General features: G+C 45.8%; 2 pseudogenes; both read right to left on the bottom strand.

Moving 5' to 3' along the window:
• Positions 1–3239, bottom strand: part of LOC111949712 (serine/threonine-protein kinase D2-like) — a 48068-nt pseudogene extending 44829 nt beyond the window's left edge.
• Positions 3240–3313: 74 nt separating this feature from the next.
• LOC111949718 (striatin-4-like) overlaps positions 3314–14005 on the bottom strand; it is a 25838-nt pseudogene continuing 15146 nt past the window's right edge.

The raw sequence follows: 14005 nt of genomic DNA, 5'->3' as shown, positions 1-14005 counted from the left end.
AGCTGCYGTTGGCCAGCCTCCAGCGACTGGCTTTGGAAATCTGGTAATCTAACCATCTCAGAGTGTAATTGGCTGAGAAAAACCAACGCCTCTCATGCCAAACACTGACTTGAGGATTATGAAAATGGCCGCCTTCTTCCCTGTACTGTATATGCATGGCCCAGGTAAAACCTGGCTGTATGGTAAAACACTATGGCGGATTACTCAGTAATTGTTTTTACTTTCCATTTGATGCACACAGATTGGTGCCACTCTGAGCACAGCCAAATCAAATGAAACATTATCAGCGGTTTTAAATGCGTTTCATACATTGGACTATGAATGTAGATGATGGAAGGTAGCAGGGGTACGTGTAGTAATTAGAGTGGCCTTGTAGGAGTCCTGGTTTTGTAACATTATTAGCTCATCGTCTGTTACAGTGATGTAACTGTGTTGGCCTGTATGTCATAAACTGTTCGTTACATGAACATGAACTCACGTCGAGACAAAAATCATGTACATCTATACGTCACTTCATGGCACTTGGATGTACCCAGTGTGTGTGTGTGTGGTGATGTGTGTGTGTGTGTGTGTGTGTGTGTGTGTGTGTGTGTGTGTGTGTGTGTGTGTGTGTGTGTGTGTGTGTGTGTGTGTGTGTGTGTGTGTGTGTGTGTGTGTGTGTGTGAGAGAGAGAGAGACATTCACTGCCAAAATTCATCACCATTAGCTGTGAGATGTCAGAGACAGCTGGATAAAGATAGCACTAGCACTTTATTAATCATCAGCGATTAATAAACAGATAAACACACACACATTCACACACACACCAATTCAGGGCAAATATATTATTCTGTAGGTAAATCTCACACACACACCGACATGGTCTCAGAGCAATTCGTATCCTTCTGTACTTAAATATGTGACACATCGCGACTCAAACAAGCAACATTTGGATTGCTACACGGTCGCAGATTACGCCCACCCATCCTCCCTGATCAACCTCCCTACTTTTGTTTCTGTCTAAAGTAGTTAGACCATACATCTTGGAGATGCTCAGAAATACGTCAAGTATGTTTCGTATGGCTCTGAGGCCAGGCTACACACACACACACACACACTGCTTGTGTTCTCACCTTGATGTCGACAATGGAGCAGGCGACCTGTTTGACGTAGGCAAGGTCAGCGGTCTGGGGCAGCAGCACTGACTCTCTTGTCAGCCCAATCTGGATGATGAAGGAGACCCCAGCTGGGGTGGGGGGCACGTAGGAATTGGCAACCCCCCCAGGGCCCAGCCCAGCCCCCAGGTCCACAGGGGGGAGACCGCCGTGAGTAGGGGTGGGAGGCACGGCCATGGGGGTCCCCTGCTGCATCACCACAGAGCCTGGGGGAGAGGGGCCCCCTGTGTGGAAGAAGACCTGGGATAGGGGTCCCGACGACATACAGGGGCTGGCRTTGGCCATCCCTCGCTACACGCTGATCCACAAACAAATACACACCGCTACAGGGAGTCTCTGTCCTGTGACCACCCCTTCTCCCAGAGGCGTCAAGGGGAGATCCCTATCCAGGAAGCACTGCTTCTTTCTTTCTACCTCTCCCTCTTGATTTTTGTCATCTGCACTCACACTTCTTCTGTCATTATCCCGGCAAGGCAAGCGTGAGAGACAGACTGAGAGAAACTTCTCCCCTCCTACCCTTCCTCTCCCACCGCTCCTCCTTCTCTGGTGAAGAAGTTGTTCTGCTGATGAGAAAGTCTCAATTTTCACAGGAAACACTGAGGAAGGAGAAAGAAAGGGAAAAAAGTTTGTTGTCCTAGACTTCAGCCTGTACAAAATGGCTTCCTTGAGCAGGAAACTGAGAGAATGAAGGAGAGACACAGCCCGATGGGGCTTTTCTTTAACAAGTCTTGTCCTGTTTCAGTTTCAGCCGAGTTAACTATTTTTCTGTAGAAAAGCAAGACCGAGAGAGCTGTGTGAGAGTACCTCCCTCTCCCCCTCCCTCCTGTTCCCTCCTTTCTGAACTTGCCACAGCCAAGGAGGAAGTGATATGACTGACACAACTCTCGGGCCAATGGGTGGAGGAGAGCTCTGGATAAGCCCATGTCAGTCCCTCCCACTCCCCGGTCTTCTCCCATGCTAGCATGCTCTTTTTCCACCCTCTATGTTTTATGTTGCAGTAATTTGTCTTGTTTACTCCTTCTCTAACAGCTGGGCTCTTCTTACTCGAGCCTGAGGGGAACTGCACACAAATATGTATCTCTCTCCCTCTAAAACACTATCACTCTCTTCTCTGTGGCTTTGCTTTTTGTTCTCTCTCCTCACCCTCTTGGCAGTGCCAATGACATGGAGGTCTCTCTCTGATTTGAATGTAGGACCACACCTAAAGTGCAACTACCATTCTACTCAGTGAAGTAGAAAAGAGCTGTAGTAATGACTTTTGGTAGTTCACTCAGTTTATAACTTGTGGTAGGTACTCTTTGTTTAATATCTGTTCAACGTATAATTGCTTACYATGAAAAAAACGATTATTTCAATATAGGTAGTTAGCCATAGATGATGCTAATTTAAAAGAGAGAAGTGGCCGCAATGAACCTACTGTAAGAAGCGCATTCTTATCGATGGTGCTGCTGACTTGTACCTCCTTTAAGGACCACTAGAGGGAAATGTATCCCTCAGAGTCTCTGACGTAATCATAACACTGGGCAGATCCAAGGTCTGTTTTGATYTTCATCACATAACTAATAAGACCGGCCTTGCTAGTCTTCAGGAAGGGGTGCTGTGAGCTTGATATTTGTGGGTCGTCTTCTCCAGAGCATGGGTAGCAGGTGGCTGTCAAGATTGTCATGTTAATGTGGCTTGTTCGTTAACAATCCCTTGGTCACTTGCTTGTTGTGGGTCCTGTTGTATCTTTTCCTAGAGACCTGTGAAACCTGTCTAGTTGCAGAATTGGTGATGACTGGGTTAGAAGACGGGTACTTCAGGCATTCCTGTTCTGGACAGGCGCCTGCAGGCTGACTTCGGTCGTCAGTTGAACAGTGTTTCCTCTGACACATTGGTGCAGCTGGCGAGCGGGTTTTAAGGAGCACGGTTTGGCGGGTCATGTTTCGAAGGACGCATGACTCGACCTTCGCATCTCCAGAGCCCGTTGGGGAGTTGCAGCGATGAGACAAGATCGTAATTGAAAAAGGGGTTAAAAATATATATATAATTTAGATAAATAAAATTWAAAAATAACATAAATTAAGAAACCATGTATCATTAAGTTGATAATTAATATGTAGTAATACAGTAATCAATTACAGTTGTCATGATACAATGAATGACAACACTGCTCTCAATTCACTGTACAAAATCGTTMTTTTATTAGAATTGTTTGTGTTTTTCTTCTTTAATGACATAACACGAGACCCGCAAAGTAAAGAGAAGGAAAATCTGTCATTTGATACGAGCTAGAATGCAGTTCCAAAAATATATATAATAAAACAAACTCAATAAAAAGCAGGTCTCTTATCCCTTGTAGTTAGAGGAAATTGTTTGAATACAGCTTAATATGATGTACAAAATATCACACAGTGATAAGTTGCTATTAAAAAAATAAAAACACAAAGAAACAAGAGTCCTTTACCTTGGCCTCGGACTGATCACTTTTTGATGGTTTTTTTTCTTTTTCTTTTTCTGATTTGTTAACCGTTTAGTTTTTTACAAGGTATACATTGTCATTATCAATCACAAGCAAGTTCTAAGCCTAGCAAAGAAGAAAGATTTCACTGATGACACTACAGTATTCTTAGATAATAATTATAATCAAAGGGGAAAAAGCAACAAATAAAAAATGAGAATGGACATGTAAATCAGATAATGGTTGCTCTAGTCTTCCATCATTTACAGTCATATCTATTTTCCTCTCGCTTTTTTGATTTTTTTCACATTGATTTGTCTGTTCTCAGAAGACGGACATATTTGAGCGTATCAGGACCAGTCTATAGCTCAATGCTGTAGACGTACATGTGGACTCTGACTGACACAAAGACACGGAGTGCAGAGTTCGTCCAACACACTCATGCAGTCTTAATATTTACGTGAAGGGAGGAAAAATACCAGTGAGACACTTCAGGGCTTGGTTTCCCGATAACGATGGAATTTAGGCGCACAAGTATTTTAAACAATGCATCGTTCCTACAACGGCCGAAGATGTAACATGCGTTTCCCAAAACACCACGCAGAAAGAACGTTCGCCAAGTGGGTCGTTGGAGCATGTGTCGATACCTATAGGATACAAAGAAAGKCTGCTTTCTCTATTCATATCTTACCTTAACATAATTATTTCACAATACTGACAACCGGTCAGCTCCTAGAGAGATGATCACCTGATGGCTGCAAATATTGAGGTGGTTTATTCTAATGCTTAACCAATAATAATGCACAAATCACAGATTCGRCATATCATTGCGCACATTACACATGAAATATATTGAGGCARAAWTTGCAGACAGTAGACTAGCCAGCTAAATAGAACTCAATTKATTGAACATGAAATTGATTTCAAWRTGATTTAAATAAACAGGCCTATGTATGTAGCCTTTATAAACCTATTTTCTGTATTTATCTTTTAATGCAGTCAACTCGGTTTTCATTTGATGCACATTTGTATCCTTCGCTTGTTTACAACAATCGCAAAGAACTCAAAAGCCATTGGCAACTTTGTATATGCAGCAGTCAACTTCGGTCTGAAGTTATCTGCGTTCACAGTGAGACAGATAAACATCTCGAATTCGGTTTAGCTGATTTCTTCTGTTCTGTGTTTAAAGTGACCAGGATGTGTTTTTWAAAAAGCATCTAACGACACACTTCGCTGTTCTGAGGCAGTCGTTTTCAAATGCAACTTTAGTAATGGGTTTGGGAAACAGCTTGGCGATTTAACGACGCTCCTATGAAGATTCTAACGATGAACATATGCAATGCACTTCCTGATTTGTCCTCGTTTTAGATTCGGTTCATTAGTAAATGCTAGCAGCCAGGACTGAATTCAGGTTTCGGGGTGTGGTTTGATGTGAGCGTCTCTTGTGCGTGTTCGCAGGAGGGAAGAGTTAGCCAAATCGTTTCGCCAATTAGCTCCAGATAGCTGGTATGCGACCGTGGCAAAGTTAGTTTAACTTTGGATAGCTTATCTCTGGGGATCGTTTGGGACGTCAATAAATTACACAATGTAAATGGGACAATATTTTCATGTTGCACATCTTTTAGTTGTCTCATTCATTGCTTTCAATATTGCTATATGATTTATAGTTGGTTTTCTGCATTGTATAGTTTGTTTGAACATTTAAAATATTGCCCCATGTACATTGTGTAATKTACTGATGGTCCCTAACTAGCCCCATAGGGATATCCAAAGTCAAACCAAATTGATCATGAACATTACATTGGGTCATGTGCAGCTGCACTCAGAATTGATGATTACTTGGGTGCAGCCAACTGTGGGAAGGATTCAAATAAACCCAACCTATGGAAAACTGTTATGGTACCTTTCATTCCGTGAAATACAATTTYTTTCCTATCTCGCAAATCTCCRTTTTGGACGAGACTGACTTTATGACCAAAATTATCCTATTTACACGTTGTAGTCAATTTTGACAGTGGAATAAATGCTTCTGACTCACACCGATGCTACATAGGCTATTTTCAAAACGATAAGTTGCTTTWATTTTTTTAGGGGCAGTCGCTCTTTAAGAYGCTTTTGGGAAACTGGGCCATGGTCTCCACAACCMCGCTAAGACACATACGGGCTCCAGGTAACCTCTTGGTCTAGTCTTGGCGTCTAGTGCAGCTGATGTAGTGCAGCCTATAGCCAACCGTTAGTTAGCGTGTCACTAGAATGCACTTCGTACGGAAGCTATAACGTTGGTGGGAGTGGATGCACTATTACACAAAAAAATGTCCACCGTACTTCCAAGAGGTGGGTGATACCATCTGCTGGGTGATTGACAACTGCGTACTATAGTTATCCTCTCAACAACAAAGCMTTACAGCACACAGTGTGCTACAGTAAGTAGCACTTAGGCATTCTCTCTGCCTCATYGACTTCAATACATCTGAAACCATCATGTAAAAGCAAACACATGAAGCTGACATGAACTAAACCAARCCCACAGAAACCTGTCTGACCAGAGAGTGTGGTTTCCCATAAGGTCACGAAGTGGAGAGAAACGTTGACACCTCAGTCATTTTTACCAGCAACCTTTGATTCTCTGACCCCTGTAGTGACCCTGTTGCATGTAGGCGCTCTTGGTTAAAGTTGACCTTAACCACAGATCTAGAATTAGATTACCCTAACCCCAATGCTGACTTTAACCATTAAGGGGATGAAAAAATACCTGATCTGGTRTCAGTGGTTTGGGACGAGTTCTACCCCCTCCCTCTGGCGTATGTGCTAGGGGTTGATTCGTAGGTTTGGGGTCAGCTCGKGGCCAGTTACTGATTGACATGGTGCTACTGGACCATTCAATCTTTACTGCCATGCCCTGCTCTGCCCTGGCCTGGTGGAACCACGTTTCCACAGCCAGAGATCTGCCCTCAGGGCTCCCCACTGCCTATGTTCCACCCCGGAAAGTTCAAAAATAAACTCGAAGGAGCCAGGAGGCCGGCTACCCAACGACATCACCCCTGATCTCTGACCTATATGTCAGTCTATAGCGGACGCCCAAGGCTCCGCTCTTTGTCCGACCTTGTTACCCCTTCCAGGAAAAACAGCTCCACAATAATCCAAGCACAAAGTGATCGCTTAGTGCACAGTCACCCTGTCTAAATTCAGTCTTTGTCGGAGGCCAATGTAAAGGGGCTCGGGGGTTCAGGTAGTGTTTGTTCTTCTTTCCTCTCCAAAGGGGAAAGAGGGAGGAAGGGCTCTTTATGTGGCTTTTGTTCCCATATCCCGGTGGCAAATTTCTCCTCCTGGCTCCGTTGACACGGGCGAGAGGCCAGTTTCCCAATATGAGCACTCTGGGTAATTCAGTGCAACCCCCCCGCACAAGAAACAGAAACCTAATCAACAACAGTCATTTCATTGGATTATTTAGATTGTTTCCAAGGACCATTCTGACTTGATGCCGACTTAACGAACAGAGAGAGAATACAGGATGCCACTTTCTGGCAATGTCCACCGTTTCAGTCAGAGGACTCTACTGCGGCATCAACATTAAATGACTCCCGTCATCTCCACACACTCTTTCACAAACCAGCTGTACCGATGAAATGACAAAACTTCACACACACACACACACTGTATATAAAAAGAAACCAGTAGAAAAGTGTCTGCTTAGCATAGCGTGTTAGTTTCCTATGAGATACAAATCACCCATACAGTATCTCAACACAAACAGTTGGCATGGCTGGAGAGTGATGATACAAGCTATGTCATGCTACTGTTGATGACAAATATCCCAGTGAGAGACAAACAGGACCCCCCCCCACACACACACACACACACACACACACACACGCACACCTTGAATGATAACAGGTCCCTGATTCAGACTCGGACTGATGAGGTCTTAGCACCAAGATTAAACAAGTGCAACACGCACACAAAACACACCTTTCTACTGAAATGGATGACCRTACAATACYGGACACACAAACACTCAGACTTAGTATCTTGGCGGTGAGGCTGATATTAAAGCCGTTTGTCCAACACCGGTTAGGAGGCGTCTCCGAAACACACAAAAACCAAAACCCTCAGAAGTCTTTGGAATGAAATGCATTGTTCCCCCACACTGTGGTGCAGCAGACAAWTGCTACTGCCATCAACGGGTGGGTACTGGACTCTACTGTAGTCAGGTACTTACGCGTGTTAGCAACTGGTGAGCGACGCTCCTTATCTCTTAAAAAACAAGTTTAAAACGGAAAGCGAACCCGTGTGCGCGCCGCGTCACTCGTCATAGCAGGGGCTGCATCAGCATGCGTAGTGCTCAAAGTCAACACACACGGTCTTATAATAACCATMAGTGGACTGTAAAAAGTAGAAATGAATGAGAGTATCGTAGTGTAGTAAACGGACCTAATGAACCGAGCAGTCCGATTTAGTCGTTAGAAAAACAGTATGGTTAGTATTGCAACAAGTTTACTGAGGCATCATGGGATCAGCGAGAGAACCGTGGGTAATAGTGTCCTGTGGCGATGACCCAGCCAGTGGGGTGCAGGACAACAGTTTTGTGTGTGTATGTCACTGGATGTGTACGTGTGTAACTGTGAATGTGGAATTGTGTGTGAGGTTTGTCCATTGTAGTCATCACTCTCCTCTGGCCAAGTTGTGTTAGTCGGGCTGTAATGAAAAGAAGGGACAAGTTCATATAAGTAGAAACTGTAAAGAAACTCAACTAACAGATTGTAAGATAAAGCACAACTCTCTCTCTCTCTCACTCTGTACCAGTGAGGATGATGTTGAGTCCCCGTCTGTGCCTCCTCTCAGACGAAGATCTTGGCGAGTGCGTCGGCGCCGGCCGAGGCGATGAAGGGCTGCGAGGGGTGGAAGGCCACGTCGTGAATGGCCTCGTCGTGCTTCTTCCTGTGGGCCGTGATCTCCTGCACACACGTCCTGTTGTCCAGCATCCACAGACGCACCGAACAGTCATGGCCTGCAGGGGGAAGCGGAGAGCACAGTTAGAGTACAGCGGAATCACGTGGTGAGGCTAGAAGCAGTGTGTCCTAATCATGGTCCTGGGGACTCAAAGGGGTGCACTTCTTTTTTTTTTGCCCTAGCACTACACTACACTACACACATGATTCGGCGACTAATCAACTCATCATCAAACCTTTGATTAGCGGAATCAGGTGTGTGGTGCTAGGGCAAAAATCGAAACATTGCAGCCCTTTAAGAAACACTGGATTACTGGTACTCACTGCCAGAGATGAGGTAAGTGCCTTTGGGGTCCGTGGTCAGACAGGTGACAGCATCCAGGTGTGCCACCATGGAGTGRATCACTTTACCTGGTAACACACGCAGGTGGGCGTTACATTGAATTGAATTAAATCAAATGGTAAAAGCACGTTTTGGAGCTATGGGCTAGTTCGACCCAGACAAAACAGATCAAACACGAGGCCTAATTCTGGCGTAGTTACATAAAGGTAGGATTCAGCAGGGGACAATGGCTGACCTGTCTTGTTGTCGAGATAGCGGATAGTGCGATTCTCGTGTGCGGTGATGGAGATGGGCTCTGAGGGGTGGCTGACCACACAGTTAATCAGCTCACTGCCTGCAGGGGGCGACACACACACAGATCAGCTCACAGATCAGCTCACAGACACATACAGATCAGCTCACAGACACACACAGATCAGCTCACAGACACACACAGATCAGCTCACAGACACATACAGATCAGTAGAGGGAGCTCCTCCTGGCTCCTCTCATGGCAGGGAGGCACAGACGGATGCATTTTTTCAATATATATATATATATATATATATATTAAGGTATTTTCAGATTTTATTGAACAGGGAGAGGATGAGAGTGGCGAAAGATGGGTCAGTATGCCTGATTTGAACTTATGCCGACTAGGGGTGTAAGGGTACACATATTCGTACCGAACGTTCAGGTACCTCAGATGAATACATAAAAAATACATATTTACTAAATAAATACACCCGTCCTATAGCCTATGCCGATGCTGCATTGTAGGCCTATGCGTCTTGAGTAAAACAATTTAGCTCATTCCGTTAAAACAACTAGAGGCCATTTTTAGCGCATTCTAATCAAAATTCTCATCTTAATTGGCACATTTTAAAACTGTCATTTTGTGAATATACTCCCATCGTTCAAATCTCCAGTCTGGGAAAATGTTGGTTTCCCAGTAGATTACAACGGCGATGGACAGAGAGTTGTGGATAAACCGTTAACAGTATTTCGCCACGTGCAACGAGAACTGCCTACGCAGCTGCCAACACCTCGAATATGTTGACACATTTACGCCGACATCGCCCCAGTATTCCGGAGCAAGACGGAAACGCAAAAAAAACCAAGACAACATCGTCTCCCCTCTGCATTCAAGCAGCCCTTGGCAGCTGATTCTGACCCGGGCCAAAGAAAATACAAGAGCGATAGGTAGGCTATGTTTATATTCTTTACAGTCTCTGGTACATAGCCGTGGATATKCGTCCATTCTCGGTGRTTGAGAATGGGGTGTTTCAGCACCTCGTGAAGGGGCTCGAGCCACGCTACGAACTTCCCTCTTGCATCCATTTCAGCAAACAGCTAGTACCCCGCTCTACATAAGCAAGCCAAAGCCGAAGTTTTCAATGAATTGGCCAATGCATCCTGTGTTGCGCTTGCTTAAGTGACAGTCCATCACATTACCCCGGAGTGGGAGATGTCCTACAGACACGCCCCTTTATGAGAGTCACAAGTGCGTATCTGGCACTGAWGGAGGCAATGTCATGGTGCATTCGTGACCATGTGGGAAGTGGGWATTTACCACATACCACTGGGAAAAATCCACTTGAACGGCCCTCCAACTGGTAATTACTAGTGGGAAACTCGTCTATCATTCTGAGCACCCACTTCTCCCACATGTTGACCTCTGACATCATCTACTAAGGAAATGGCCTCYATAACAGCATTTTCRGCACTGAAATGCAACAACAAAATAAGRTATAAAAAGCTATCTATAATTGTTTTCGTTTTTTTACTCTATAATTTGTTTAAAAGCATGATAGCTGTACTTTTAGKTTATGGTTTGCGCAGCTTGTTGGCCATTAGCCAATCGCCGTTTCTCAACGAGTTGGGGCGGCAGGGTAGCCTAGCGGTTAGAGCATTGGGCTAGTAACCGAAAGGTTGCAAGTTCAAATCCCCGAGCTGACAAGGCACAAATCTGTCGTTCTGCCCCTGAACAAGGCAGTTAACCCACTAGACCGTCATTGAAAATAAGAATTTGTTCTTAACTGACTTGCCTACTTAAATAAAGGTAACATGAATGCATCCAACTGGTATCTATAACCTCTGTGGGAGGTGGGAACTGGTAAATTCCCACCTCCCACATGGTTACAAACGCAGCATCAGAGTGTAAACTTGAGAGGCCCAACATAAAAATCCTCTCACAGCAGACAATGCCAAGAAAAATTGTGAATGCTAAACATTATGAATTGCATTTCATTTTCCCGCTGTAGCGAAATGTAATCGAACCGTGACCCTAAAACAGCAATAGGTACCRGTTAACCATTACACCCCTAGCCAACACCGTACACGTGTGCCAGAGGCTGCGGCATTACCGCTAGCCCAACCAGGCCACAGGAAACATTCTGACAGTATTAGAACAGGCCCTAGGACTCACCGTCCTTAGTCCCGGTGTCCAGGACCATGATGCTCTGCTCTGTGTTGAGGTCATAGAGCAGCGTCTCGCCTCCGTCGAATGACACCACCGCCTGGTCGGGGTCAGAGTTCACAAAGGCCACCGAGGTGGGCGTTCCGTGTTCTGAGGGGGGGGGGGATGAGAGAGTTGAGATATAACACACACACACACACACACAGAAACACACGCTCACCTTTCTCCTTGTTGAAGACGGAGAGACAGGGGGCAGAGTTCTGTGGGTCCCAGATGCGAACGGTCCCGTCTGCAGAGCAGGACGCCAGGCGACGGTGGGTGGCAGAGTACGTCAGACTCCACACTGAGTCCTCATGACCCAACAAMACACTGCTCTCTATGCCCGGGTCTACACAACAAAGAGAACACACACACAAATGGAAACTACAACGGGATGAAACGGTGTTGCTCCTTGCTGAAACAAGCAAGGTGTTGTAGCAAACGAGTCTTCGGTTGCCTAGGCAAGGGCTTTTCAAATTGGGGTCCGCGGCCCCTCTAGGGGGTCCGTGATTTTCTTTTGGGGGGGATTTTTTATGTGTAAAATAAATAAACAGAATACCATTGTGGATACCATTTTATGTCTCTTAGACAGTTTCACGAGCCAATGGTAACAAGCGTTAGCTCATGACGATGTCTACAGGAACAGTTAGCATGCTAGCTGTTCCCGTTCAATACAACTCTGGGGAAGTACGTGGATTCACGGATTCATTGCCAAAATCTCGAACTATCCCTTTAATACGGGGGTCCTTGGGTCACCGGTTTGCCTGGCGGGGTTCCCTGGGCAAGAAAAGTTTGAAAACCCCTGGCATAGCAACGACCGGTGACCGCGGTCATTTGGTTGACCAATAACCTCCCTCCAAAAATTCCATGCCGTCACAGCCCTAATTTCAGTCAATCTGTTTTCATGGAGATGATCATGTGCAATCCACTGACTCAGAGCTGAATACGTTAGCTGGGTGTAACCTGGCCAGTTCTGACTGGTTGACGGAGGTGAAGGTGATAGAGGGGTCAGACAGGGGTCAGGGGCTGACCGAAGTTGTCGTAGGATCCACGTTGATGTCAGGGATCTTCCAGCAGCGCACGGTTCCTATCCAGACCCCCGCTGTAGCACGAATCTCCGTCCTCTCCCATTGCCAGAGACAGAACTGCACCACTGTACGCACACACAATCACACAAAGAGTAGCTATTATACCCAGAAACACGCCAGAACACGTGATAGTTGCAACAAACGTGTTTGCGTGCGTTCACGCGTCACGCGTGGGTGCGCGTGCGAGTGGTCTGAGATCACCTGTGGGCTCTGAAGGTGTAGATGGGTTCAACGTCCAGCGCTGCATTTCTGTTGGAGGCAAAGACCAACATCCATTTACAAATTACAACACAGTGTTATAGCAAACTACCAGACCGCATTCAGTTGCTTTCCCACTCCTGGGCCTGTATTCATAAAGCATCTCAGAGTAGCAGTGAGTGCTTGATCTGGGATCTGTTTTTCCCCCCTTTAAATAACAATTCATGAGATTACATGGACAGGAGGGACCTGATCCTAGATCAGCATGACGACTTTATGATACACTTTCTGAATGCAGGCCCTGATATTGGCGTGTTATGGTCGTGCTMTTMSTTAGGCTCTTACTTCTTGGAGTGTATGGCCTTGTTGAGGTTCCACAGCTTCAGGGTTCCGTCCTCGGAGGCTGTGACTAGAACGGCCTGGCTGGGGTGGAAGGTCAACGCTCGGATGGCATCAAAATGGCTACGCAGCGTGAAGCGAGGGTTCCACGTCCTCTTGAACTCCTCCCGGTTGTCCTGCAGCTTTTAAAATGGGACCGCATGTGGAAACCAAAATAGCATGGGGAAACGTTACTAGTCCTCTGCTTTATCTCAGGCTACATAGTGAACGCCAATTCATGATCGTCAGACCATTGCTCACAGTGAAAAACCCCAAGGCTCTGTACCCCAGAAATCAATGAGGCGTGTAGCTCGACCACAGTAGGGACTTGCCGTGAGCAGATTTACATGGAAAAGTGGAATGTCTTCTGATAGTCCACAGAAGGGCTGTCAAACATACGGCACGTGTCCCGGATCCGAGAGGCGCCAATCCGGCCCGCGGTGTTTTGAACAAAAAATTGATTATAAATGTTGTCGTTTTTTTGTGTGTTTTTTATTTTAGAAATTCAGGGGGGACGGCGGGAACGAACCTCAATATACTTTTAAAATGACTAAAACGCGAGTGTAGAAATGATCATGGACATACATTCATACAGTATCTTGACTGTGTCCGGCTCACTAATAATTACCATAAGTGAACGCTAGAAAGTCAGCGAAGCATCGAAAATGAAGGGTAAAGGAAACATTTCTCGAAAATGTGGATCCCCTCCGACCTCGTTGAAGACAGAACGCGGCCCCTGGGCAAAATGAGTTTGACACCCCTGGCCTAGAGCATCACGTAGAGCCATACGTAGAGTCTACATAAGGTCTACCTTGTTCTGCTCTGGTTTCTTCTCCCTGGGCTCTGGTCACTGCCTGTCTTCAGCTTCCTGTGTTCGGACCTGCAGAGAGAGGCAAGAACCACAAGATGGCAGTGTTACCCAAGCCCTTACACTCTGCCGTGTGCTGTTGTGCCGCCTCGTGTGCGCCTGGCCGTGTCGCGCTGTCGTCTGTCACCTCTCCTGCATTTACGAGCGAGT

The sequence above is a fragment of the Salvelinus sp. IW2-2015 genome, linkage group LG22, assembly GCF_002910315.2.
Source record: "Salvelinus sp. IW2-2015 linkage group LG22, ASM291031v2, whole genome shotgun sequence".
Lineage (NCBI taxonomy): Eukaryota > Metazoa > Chordata > Actinopteri > Salmoniformes > Salmonidae > Salvelinus > Salvelinus sp. IW2-2015.
Note: the sequence above shows the minus strand (reverse complement) of the source record. Positions and strands in the feature narration are given on the sequence as shown.